The following is an 11940-nucleotide window of genomic DNA, read 5'->3' as shown; positions in this document are numbered from 1 at the left end:
TGAAGCAGCTCTGACTGTAAATACCTCGCAGCCATTCCAGCTTTGTCCATCAGTGACCCTCAGAAAGTCCACAGGGTCCAGAAGGCTCCAAATCCCATTACTGGTGTTACCCCTCTCCAATTGCTGTACATTAAAATATTTCAAGGGTACAACTCTGACCACTGCTGATTTCTCTGCTTCTCTTTGCCTGTTCTTTGATGTAGGTGCTGGGGGATGTTTGTATTTCACTGAGGCTGGGGTGGATGCTCCAAAAAACAGCACCAGGAGCACTTTGGGAACAAACAGGAAGATAAAGCAGCAAGGTCTCTGCAGGAGGTGCAGACCCTCCCCAGGCTCCAGTGAGATTTGAACTCACGACCCCTGGTTTACTAGACCAGTGCTCTAACCCCTGAGCTATGGAGCCTCTGAAATTTGGGTGCTTTTGCCTCTGCAAACATTTCATATCATAATTTTCTCATCACTCTGGTGTGAAATAGCACTGCTGGAATGTGCTGCTTCAAGGATTTTCAATTCTCTTCCCAAACTGCACCAAAACCCATCAGAGACACAAAACCACCACCACAAGGTGAACTCAGAGCTGGAATTTACTTTCCTTCAGCTCATCCATCAGGACATCAAGATGGATGATTCTCTTTTCCCCAGCCCAGCAGCTTGAGAAGTTTACAAAGAAATGATGATATTTGGGTTCTTCATAGTTGTTGCACTTATTTATCAAAAAAGGGAAAGAAACAGGGGCCTCAAAGATGCTCCAAAAACTGGAGCTCCTCTCATATGAGGAAATGCTGAGAGAATTAGAAATATTCATCCTGGAGAGGAGAGGAGAGGAGAGGAGAGGAGAGGAGAGGAGAGGAGAGGAGAGGAGAGGAGAGGAGAGGAGAGGAGAGGAGAGGAGAGGAGAGGAGAGGAGAGGAGAGGAGAGGAGAGGAGAGGAGAGGAGAGGAGAGGAGAGGAGAGGAGAGGAGAGGAGAGGAGAGGAGAGGAGAGGAGAGAGCGCTCCAAGGTGACTTTATGGCAGCCTTTCAGTACCTGAAGCGCCTCTAAGAGAACAGGAAAAGGATTTTTCATAAGAACATGGAGGGACAGCACACAGGGAATGGTTTCCCATTGCCAGAGGGCAGGGCTGGATGGGATATTGGGCAGGAATTGTTCCCTGGCAGGGTGGGCAGGGCTGGCACAGGGTGCCCAGAGCAGCTGTGGCTGCCCCTGGATCCCTGGCAGTGCCCAAGGCCAGGCTGGACATTGGGGCTGGAGCAGCCTGGGACAGTGGGAGGTGTCCCTGCCATGGCAGGGGTGGGATGGGATAGGATTTAAGGTCAGTTCCACCCCAAACCAGTCTGGGATTCTCTTATAGCCCACTGCTCCCCACTGGAAATCAGCTGTGTATTTATTTCTCCCTCTCAGCTCTTCACAGCTGTCACTGCTTCCTTAGGAGTCCCTGTTTTGTTCCTTCCCTGCTGCCTCATCCTCCCTTGGAGAGCCCTTCAGATGCCACCTCGAGGCTGAGTCTGATGGACTGTGGGACTGAGCACTGCCACAATCTGTCACCAAAGTGGGGGGAATTTGGAGAAAACAAGAATCACAGAGAACTGAACTTTAGTTTAGCATTTGGCCAATGAGAACCCCTGTGATGCCCAGGAATATTCGTGTAGAATTGTTCAATATGGGCAGTGCCAGAGTGATTGGAGACTCCTCCTGTAGCTCTGGTGCCCTGGGCTGGCCCATGGGGGATTTCTGTGCACAGAAGGAGGAGCTCTGGCCCTTGTGCGCCTAGTCTCACCTTCCTCACATCCAACAGGCAACTCCTGCAGAGCTGGAATAGAAAAGCCCTGTCTGGAACACCTCAAATTTGAGGGAAGTATTTGTGGAGACTGTCCAGGAGAGGATGCTGGCTGTGCATTAAATCCTCAGGCACAGCAATGTCCCATGGCAGGGGAAAATGTACAGCAGCAGCTGAAGGGGACTTTGAGTTTCAGGGTAGATGCACAAAGAGAAAATATAAGTACAAATGGTTAAAGGGTGACTCAGAATAAGCCACATTGTGTCTATTATTCCTGGTCTTTTTTGTGGAAGAAAATTGCTCTCTTTGAAAGAAACCAGAAATTAAGACCATCCATCCTCCCAAGTGTAGAAAAACACAAACCCTCATTAGGTGGGCTGAAAGGCAATTCTCAGGCCTTTATCTGACAAGCTAAGAGCAGGATCCTGTCTATAGCTTTTAAGGAGAAATGATGAATTACCTGGCATGGGTTCAGTGCCTGAGCTTGGCATTGGATAAATTCACAAAGAAGCCTGAAGCCAATCAAACAACTTTGTGCAAACCCTGCTGAAAGCAGCCCTTTGGGGGCACACAGGGAGGACGTGCACCAATAAAATAAAGCTGAAAATAATAATGAACATCCCATGCAGGAACATGTGCTTGGAGCATGGTTTCCAAGAGCAGCTGGGCTTGGAGCCTGGGAACACATGGCTGAGCCATGAGAGACTGCCTGGCAGAAGGCAATAATGGAGCAGTTTGATATAGGCTGTGCTCAGACCTGGACTTGAAAAATAATATGGTTTAAATGTGTGCTGATGCTGGGAGCACTTTGGTGAGAAATAAATGCTTCTGGTAATGAGAAGTGATGGAGTGGTGAATGTGAAAGGCTGGCTGGTGCTGGAAAGGTTGTGTCCTTGCTTTCCTGAGTGAAACTCTGCCATGTTTTTCAATGCCAGTGTGTTGTAGAATACTTGGATGTTTTAACCTTGGTGCAGACCCTTGCAGTGCTGAGAGCTGGCCTGGAATGGAGCTGGAAATGCTGTAGAGGCCTCTGGCACCAGTGAGCACCAGGAGAGCTGGTGCTGAGCCCTGGCAGCCCTGTGCCCTCATGGCACTGTCCCCACAGCCTGGATTTCAGCTTCTCTTTGATTTCTGCCCATCCTGGGAACCTTTCCTGTTTCTCTCTCCCTTCTCATGGTGACTGCTGAGGTGTGTCCCAGGCACCTTGCCCTCTGCCCTGTCCCCCAGGACTGCACCTGCACCCTCAGCTGAAGGGCTGCTGCCTGCAAGGCTGCCCTCGTTCTATTTTTACCCCTAAAACTCTGAAAATTACTTTCCTCCCACTGCCAAGAAGGAAATCTTTCTCCTGCACATTTCCAGTGAGATCTGGCCTGGCTGGACAAGGGCCTTGAGTCCATCCCAGGATTTGTGAGCTAATCCTCTGCCAGCTGCAGGTGGGATCAGCAGGATCAGCAGGGCAGCCCCCCAAACTCCTGTGTCACCCCCCAGACCTGAACCACAGCACAGCTTTGTCACTGTCCCAGCACACTCCCCTGCAGTGCTGGGGGGCTCTTCCGAGCACCTCTGGTGGGAAGGGTGTGAGGAATGAGGAAAACTGGGAGCAACAATAATTGCTAGATGAGATGGGAATGGTCTCATCTGTTTGCTAGGTCCTGGCAGGGCAGCCTCAGCTACCAACAGGCTGGACAATAAAGGAACTTTCTCCTGGTGGAGTCTGAAGGAACTGGAACATTTTGCCTTTCCCTGCAGTGCCTTCTTGGCCAAGTCCTAATGCAAAGTTTTTCTGGGGTCATTATGAAATGACTGCTAATGAAGACATAATGATTGTTCAGTAGGAGCTGGGCTAATAAGAAATCAGATTTTGATTTATTTTTCAAGTTTGGATCTATGTTTATAGCCAGGTACTATGATTTGGCTTCTAAGAAACCATTTGATTATCAGGGAGGTGGAAAGCTCTGCCCCAGAATTTCTACCTGAGATACTTCTTGAGTTCAAATCCAGCACCAATGCATTGTCTCTCAGCACAAAACTTCCCTGCTTTGACACAATTCTGCTTCTCTTCTGGAACAGACCTTTCTTCATCTTCTCCCCATGGGGAGGTGCAGGAGTCCTGCTGCTGTCAGGCAGGGTTCAGGAACAGTCCTGGTGAATTTGGCTGCTTGGGCCCTGACACAGAGCCCACCTTGCCCAGGTTTAGTGACCAAATTGGGATAAAGAGACTCTGGTGGGAGATGGTGATGACTGTGAGAGCTGAATAATTCAAAGTTCATGAGATTGCACAATTTGGGGATAAAATGTGCATTTCTTGCTCTCTTTATCTCAGCAAGCCTTATCTTACAGAGATGTTTATCCACTACAGTTGGACATCCAGTTTTCAGCACTGACTTTTGCCCTGGTCAAACCCATATTCTGGATGCTTTCTGCTTGTGGAACACAATATTTTTCTCTTGCCATGCTGGTACTTTAGTTACCAATAGTAAATTCACCTAGTTAGTTAAAATTTACTGTTTAGCTGCAACAAACTTAAATATTGTCTGCCTTCCTATCATTGCAGAGTCAAATCACTCTTCTAGATTTTATCTCCTATCAGATGCTTCCTGGTTGCTTTTTGGATCCAGACTCCTTGAAAACACTGTGGAGTTGTCCCAGTTTTACCTGTGAAATGAGAAGTCTGAAAAGCAGAACTCAACAGTTCCAATGCCTCTGGTTTTCATGGAAAATAAAGAGTTTCCACTGTGTTCTTTGCTTTTACCCAGAGATGAGGGAAATGACTACAAAGTGGAAATGTTTGTGTACAGCAAATTAGGCATTATGGGCATGATTCATGGATAATCTTTGTAATGCTCAAAAATATTTTCTGAACAAAAGTCATATAAAAGGAGTCCCTGGACAGTGACCTCGCTGCTTTGTAAAGGCAAAAGGCAGCAATGGGCAGCAATAAAGCAACAAACCAAAGCCCAGATGTTTGTTTTCCATGGATGGAAACATCCCTCCTGAAGGAACAGTGTGCTTTGCTGGCATTATTTACAGGGTATTTATCTCCAGCAAATGAAATTGTTACATCATGTAGGATTTCTGAGCAGCCCAGAGTCCCTAGAGCCCAGCTCAGATCTGGTCTGGGGATGAGAGGCCACCTCAGCTCACACATAAAAGCTGGACAATGTGGTAGACTCTAAAACTCTGCTTGATAATGATAATCAAGCTCTGGTAATGATTTTACCAAGAACTCAGAAGCTGCATCCTCTTAATTTTCAGAAAGCCACAAAATCTCAGCAGCATTTTGGATCTGGCGCACAGAGAAGAAAAATCTCATTTCACTCTTGTAGCCATACTTGATACCATTTTATATCCTTCTAGAAGGGAAAAGATGAAATTAGAAGAGAAAATTGATGTAGTTAATAGAATATTACAAGGCAGGGGCTTCCTTCTGGCCTTAAAATGAACCTGGAAGTTTGGACTGGCTCCCCCAGGCTCCCCCAGCCTGCTGTGACAGCCCAGTGGCCACCACTGCCTTAAAGTTCCTGCCTTCCTTTAAAGTACCCTTGTAAAGTTTTCTTGGAAGCCAAGAGGAGTTTCCTCAAGTCCTGGGAAAAAAAAATAAAACGAGTGTGCTGTTTGGAATAAACATGTTGCTCTGAGGGTGCCCAGTTTGTTCCCTGTGCTGAGGGAACAGGAGTTATTTCTGGAATGCAGCTGCCTCTCTTTAAGCTGCTGTAACTTCTCCCTGGAGCCCTCCTCAGATACAAAATTAGTTGAAATTACCCTTGACCTGTTTCAGCTTAGCAAAGAGCAGAACCCAGATTGTTGTGACAAGCACGTGGAGCTGCTGGTGCTGTGAGAGGAGATCCATGGGCACAGCCCAAGCTGCCTTTCCAGGAATGTTCAGGAACACTTGTGAAACATGAGGAAATTGGTACTTCTGAGTATCCCAGTGCCCAGAAGCAGAGGGATTGTGCACAGCTGTGTTATAAATACATATTATGGTATTGGCTTTTCACAAATATGAAGGTGGATACTGTATGTGTGGCGTTGGAATGGTTTTTAAGATATAGTTTTCTTTAGGAGTAACATAAGCTGATAAAGTGTCTTTGTAGTAAGTGTGAAAAACATGTTTCACTGTCTTGGTAAGATTTAAAAGGTTTAATAACACATAAAGCAAAAGGTTAAAACGGCCGGTGCTTGGCAAGCTGCCAAAAGCACATTGTTTTGGGAATGCCCCTTCAAATTCACTTTACCATACATCAACCTGCTGCATATTCACAGTCCTTTATGCACAGTCTAACCTAGTCTGACTTTTTCTGAGACCTATTTATCATGGCCACTCTTTGGGTCTGCCTTTTTAGAGCACGCGTGTTTTGTGGCTTGTGGTTTTAATCTTCTTTTTATCACCTTTTAATTTGGGTGGTGGTCCCGGCCCTTTGCAGCTGGTGAGTGTTGATAATTGTCGTGTCACCTGCAGGGTTCCCATCACACATTCACGGGCCGTTATCTTAACTAAGTGGAGAGTTTAAGCATACTATTTCTAAAAAAGTTCTGTCTAACTTCTGCTATTAGAAAAAACCTATATTTACACAGAAAGGCTATTTTAACATTATACATATAGCATTTATCCCAATAGTTCCAAAAAGCCCACAATATGTCATGCACTTATAACATGAGTGAACTGCCTGTTTGGCTGGATAACACCCAGTGAAGACACTGCTCCTGACACACCAGTACCAGCACTGACCCTCTGCAGAAGACCACAGCCCAAATTAAGACTGATAAGAAAAATAAATTAAAACCACAGCCAAGAAACATGCATGCTCTGAAAACGTGGACTCAAGGAGTGGCCATGTAAAACAGTCCCTGGAATATGGAAGATAGTTTGTAGACAAGTTTGAAAACGTATGAGGGTCTATGAATATACAATGGACTGATGAATTTAAGGGGTGTCTCCAGAGCAGCAGGGGTGCTCTTGGCTGAATGCCAAGCACCAGCCATATAATCTTTTGCTTTTTGTCTCTTACTGTCTTTTATTAAACTTTTAAAAATCTACCAGGAAAGTGAACCTCGTTTTCCAGAGCTGGAAAGCTGCATTTCACAGGCACAGCCCCCCAGCCTGCACCACGATCTGGCCACCAGCCCAGGGCCACCAGCCTGGAGGGTTCGAGGTCCCCTGGTGTCCAGGAGGGACTGGCAGAGCTCTGGAGCTCCCTGGGAATAAACCCCAGCTCAAGGCAGCCCTTAGCACCTGTCAGCCCCAGAGAGGAGATGTTTTACTGACAGATGCCTTTAATTACAGATGAGCTGCTGAGCTGCAGGAGCTTAACCATTCGTGAGCCAGGCCAGAGCCTGTGGGCTGCAGGAGGAAAATCAGTTTATTGAGTCTCAATCCTGATGTAATGGTAATCATGAGAGAGGGCAAAAAAAAAGTCCTTCCCCTTCCTCAGGATAAGGGGTGCAGTATATCAGAGGTTACTACTGGAAGTGCATAAAAGTAGAGATTTACACCCCTATTCTGGTGTGACTGCTCCAGCAGCAGCCTCTCAGCTGTGCCACTTCAGCCCTGTAAACCACAGTATTTCAGGAAGCAAAGAGCAAACATTGCCATGGTCCTTTTGCTGGGTCACAAATCAGACCCAGCAGTGGGAAACACCCAAGGTAGAGCCTGGTGAAACTCCCACGCTGGTCTCTGGTAGTATCACTGCCTCTCCTCAGTTAAATTCTCCAAAAAATCAGCTTGTGGGGATCACATGGAAGGTCTGCACCACTGACAGCCCAAATATTCCTCACAGCCCCATAGGAATAAAATACATAGACACCAGGAATGCAACAAATGCAATTAAGTAACGCAGGAAGGCAGACTTTGTGCTAGAACCTCCTCTGGCATCTGGCAATGTGCCTGCTTTCCTGCACATCTAAACCAGCCACAAATGAGAGCCAGAAGGGGATTGAGAGCTCAGCAATCCTTGGGTACTGCAGAAAATTCTTGGCCCTGGGGCTGGAAATCTGTAAAATCCACAGAGGTGAAGCTGAAGGCAGTGACACAATCTCTCACTTGCACTGGTGATCTTTGTGTCGCTGCTCCAGAATCCCCAGGGGGGATTTCCAAGGGGGAAACAGCACAGATGGTCCAGCACAGAGCTGTGGGTTGTGATCTGTGTGGGGTTTGCAGTGGGTTTGTCAGGAGTGATGCTGAACGTGTCCAGCTGCTGCAGATAAGAATTTCTGATACCATTCAACTTCCAAGAGCCTCACTCCAGACTGTCCCTGCCGTAGCTGTAACAGCACCACGCACTCAGTTTGCAAAACGGATGCAATTTCAAGAGGAGATTTAAACTTGTCTGCTGCAAAAATCTCATTGGAATGTCAATATTGTCACCTTGAGTGCTCAGATCAAGCTTGTGGTGGGCAGCAGGAGCACAAATTCTGGGACAAAATAGGTGGAATGTGACAACAGGAGTTTGTTTGACCCAAACTACATCATGAGACCACCAGACTGAGCAGCATTTTCTGCTATGCTCTGGGAGAGATGCATTCACTGCTGCATGCTGCAGTGCCAAAGCTGATTAGGATAGGAGACAACACCTCACCTGCAGCAGAAAAGTTAAATGAGCTGAGCAGGTTGAGCTTGACTCGATTTTGGGTCTGCCAGACTGAATAGGAAAGAGGGGGTCCATAATCCTGTGTTGTGACTGAAGGGATAATTCACTGGGCCCCATTATGAGCCCCTGGGTACTTATGGACACCAAGCAGACACAGAACCATGGATTCCTGAACAAATATTTCCAATCTGGCTTACAGCAGCTGCTGGAGATACCATCTTTCCTAACTACTCTCAGGCCAGCAGCAGGAACTTCTGTGGGAGTAAATAAGCTCATCCCAAATGACCAGGGTTGGGAGGAGGACTCTCTTCTGGGTGGCCTCAGGAAGTTTGAAATCTGTTTCCCATCAGACCCTCTAATATCACACAGACTCATTCAGGGTCTTAAATGAGCACAACTCCCTCAGGGTCTCCTGGAAAAGCTGATGCTCAATTTCTTTCAGGGCACTGCAGAGAACTACCAGGATTTTGCTCCTCTTCTTGGTTTGTCCTGTTTGAAAGGTTCTTCCCCCAGAGGGTGCTGGCACTGCCCAGGCTCCCCAGGGAATGGGCACGGCCCCGAGGCTGCCAGAGCTCCAGGAGCGTTTGGACAGCGCTGCCAGGGATGGACAGGCTGGGATTGTTGGGGGGGCTGGGCAGGGATGGGACTGGGCTGGGTGATCCTGGTGGGTCCCTCCAGCTCAGGATTTTCTATTATTGCAGGATTCTGGAATATAAAAACCTACGCAAGAAACTTCAGCACACTTGGTAGGAATGAAGAAACCAAAGGGGATTTGGTTTGTCTCCGTTTGTTCAGTTGGTTACTCGGAGTTCTGTGGTTTCCAACTCAATCCATTATTAATCCCATAATTTAGGAGGTATCACATTGCCAGGATCCCCCCAGAGTTTCCATGGCTTGCTGTGCACTGTCCACACCACTCAATCTGTGCTTCAGGGGCTTGGGCTTGTCCTCATTTGGACAAGCAACATCTGGGGACAATAAAATGACATGAAAATCTGCCCCCAGGTTTGAGGAAATGTCCCTCTGAGGGACACATCTGCTGCTTTGCCCAGAGCTTATGCAATGTGCTGGCAGCACCCAAAATCCAGGGTTTTCACTGCCACTCTTAGGCTGTGTTTTGGGGACTGTCAGCAGGGATCCACTGCAGCTGTTTTTCTCTTCTGTTATCCACTGTAAATAAATAAATTTAGTTAAGTAATCAAGTAATTTAGAAGAAGTATGTTAGTAAATAAATTCAGTGGAATTAATGAGCAAACAAGAACAGCAAATTAAATGGGCCTTGCTCACCATCAGCAGGCTTAAATTATGGGGAAAAAACAGAGCAGTTTCCATATGAGAAGGCAAAGAGAAGACATTGCCTGCAGTGCTTCTGTTGGGAGCTGGGTTATCCAGTGTGGACTGAGTGAGGGTTTTCCTCTAAAGCCAGGATTCTGGTCTCTCTGTGGATGCAGCTCTCAGCTTTAGAGAGCTTTAGAGCTCACAAACCATCTACAAAATAAACACTCCTGGCTCTGCCCTGAAGTCGATGGCTCTTCGCCTGAGCAAAGGAACAGATGGTGGCAGCAGTGACAATGTGCCTGGAGTGTTTACCCAAGGGGTTAAGGGTGAAGTGATGGCACTGCAGGGATGTCACTGTCACTGCTCAGCCTCTGGGCATGGAACAGCAAAGGGTCAGTGGGGAGTCACAGAAACTCCTCAGTTAGAAGGGACCCACCAGGATCACCCAGCCCAGCCCCATCCCTGCCCAGACCCCCCAACAATCCCAGCCTGTCCATCCCTGGCAGCGCTGTCCAAACGCTCCTGGAGCTCTGGCAGCCTCGGGGCCGTGCCCATTCCCTGGGGAGCCTGGGCAGTGCCAGCACCCTCTGGGGGAAGAACCTTTCCCTGAGCTCCACCTGAGCCTGCCCTGGCCCAGCTCCAGCCGTTCCCTGGGCTCTGTCCCAGAGCAGAGCCCGGAGCTGCCCCTCGGGAGGAGCTGCAGATCCCAATCAGCCTCCCCTCAGTCTCCTCCAGCAGGGACAGGAGACAAAGGAAATGTCCTCAGCCCCTCCTCACACAGCTTCCCCTCGAAATCCTTCACCAGCTTCATGTCCCTCCTTGGACATTCTCTAACAGCTTTAGATCCTTGGGCTCATCCTTAGATCATTTTGTGGTGCCCAAAACTGCCCCAGCAGTGGAGGTGAGGCTGCCCCAGCCCAGAGCAGAGCTGGACAATCCCTCCCTGACCTGGCCAGCAATGCTGGGCCTGGTGCCCCAGGACAGGGATGTCCCTCCTGGCTCCAGGGCACTGCTGTCTCATATCCAACTGGTCATCAACCAGAATCTCCAGGACCCTTTCCGTGGAATTGCTTTCCAGCCTCTCATTCCTCAGTCTGTACATTCAGGTTTGCCCCATCCCAGGTGCAGAATATGGCATTTATCTTCGTTAAACTTCATTAAATTCATTAAACGAACTCCTCTCCTCCACACATCCCTGTCTATCCAGGGTGGGAAACACTGAGGTCATAAGCACAGATTGAAGCCAACAGAGGTGAACAATCTGCAAAATGTCTGGGGAGGAGACGAGGTCCTGGTGGTGGTGGCAGTGTTGTCTCTGTGTCTCCTATTCCCACCTCATTTCCAGCCTTTCCCATCTCAACTTCTGCCTCCACAAAATGATCCAGCAGAGGTTCGGGCAAGGCTGGCTTGTGCTGTGAGTGTTCATCTCCAGCTTGTGCATCCCATTGTAGAGACCAGAACCAGCCACTCCCTGCCTGGGGGAAGGTCCTTGGAGCTCTTCTCCAGTGTCCTGAAAGGATGAGAAAGCCTGGAAATCACTGGTTTGGGGAAGCAGCTACTGGGAAGAAGGTAACAGGACTTGGGGGCTAGAGCAGAAGAATCTGAGCTTTCCTAACTGAGCTTTCAGCAGGGAAAAATCCTGATTAGAAGGGTAGAACTGGAAAAATCCAGATCAGAAGGATGGAACTGTCACATCAGACACGGGCTCCAGCTCCTGAGAATATCAATTGACACAATCTCACTCCTCTCCTCTCTGAGCAGCCTTTCATATTAAATTCCTTATCAGTCGGTTTTGCCAGCACAGCACAATCTGTGTCTGCACAGCCTGAGTGGGCTCAGCTACTCAGGAGACAAGCATTTCCAAATATCCAAGGGCAGAAATCAGCCATGGGAAGTGAGGTCTGGAGGTGGGGTTATTGAAAGGAACTTTTGCAGAAGCCTTGAAATCAGGTTTGCAGAGGTGATGCCTGAACTCCTCCAGACTCAGAGGCAGGGGAACAACAGGTCTAGCACAGCCCTAAAATTCCCTGTAGTGAGAAACTTGGGGAAGGAAAATGTGATCCACTTTTCCTCTTTATTAAGGCAGCACAAGGGTTTGTTATTCTATCCCTAGAGAAGGGGCAGGGCAGAGGTGATTAGAGCTGGGTTTCCAGGTTCCAGCAGCTGCCCAGACAGATCGGCAGCCTCCGTAAATAAACCAGCTGCAGACAGGGAAGTTGTTGTCTGAGGCCCAGCAGCTCCACACAGGAGATGCGATGTGGGGAGTGGATTTGCCACACATATTTCACATCATCCGAG

General features: G+C 48.2%; 1 non-coding gene across 1 annotated transcript; it reads right to left on the bottom strand.

Moving 5' to 3' along the window:
* Nucleotides 1-330: 330 nt before the first annotated feature.
* TRNAT-AGU lies at nt 331-403 on the bottom strand. Its single transcript has one exon. It is a non-coding gene; the product is annotated as a tRNA-Thr (tRNA).
* Between the last annotated feature and the right edge of the window lie 11537 nt (nt 404-11940).

The sequence above is a fragment of the Catharus ustulatus genome, chromosome 21 (genome assembly GCF_009819885.2).
Source record: "Catharus ustulatus isolate bCatUst1 chromosome 21, bCatUst1.pri.v2, whole genome shotgun sequence".
Classification (NCBI taxonomy): Eukaryota; Metazoa; Chordata; class Aves; order Passeriformes; family Turdidae; genus Catharus; species Catharus ustulatus.
Note: the sequence above shows the minus strand (reverse complement) of the source record. Positions and strands in the feature narration are given on the sequence as shown.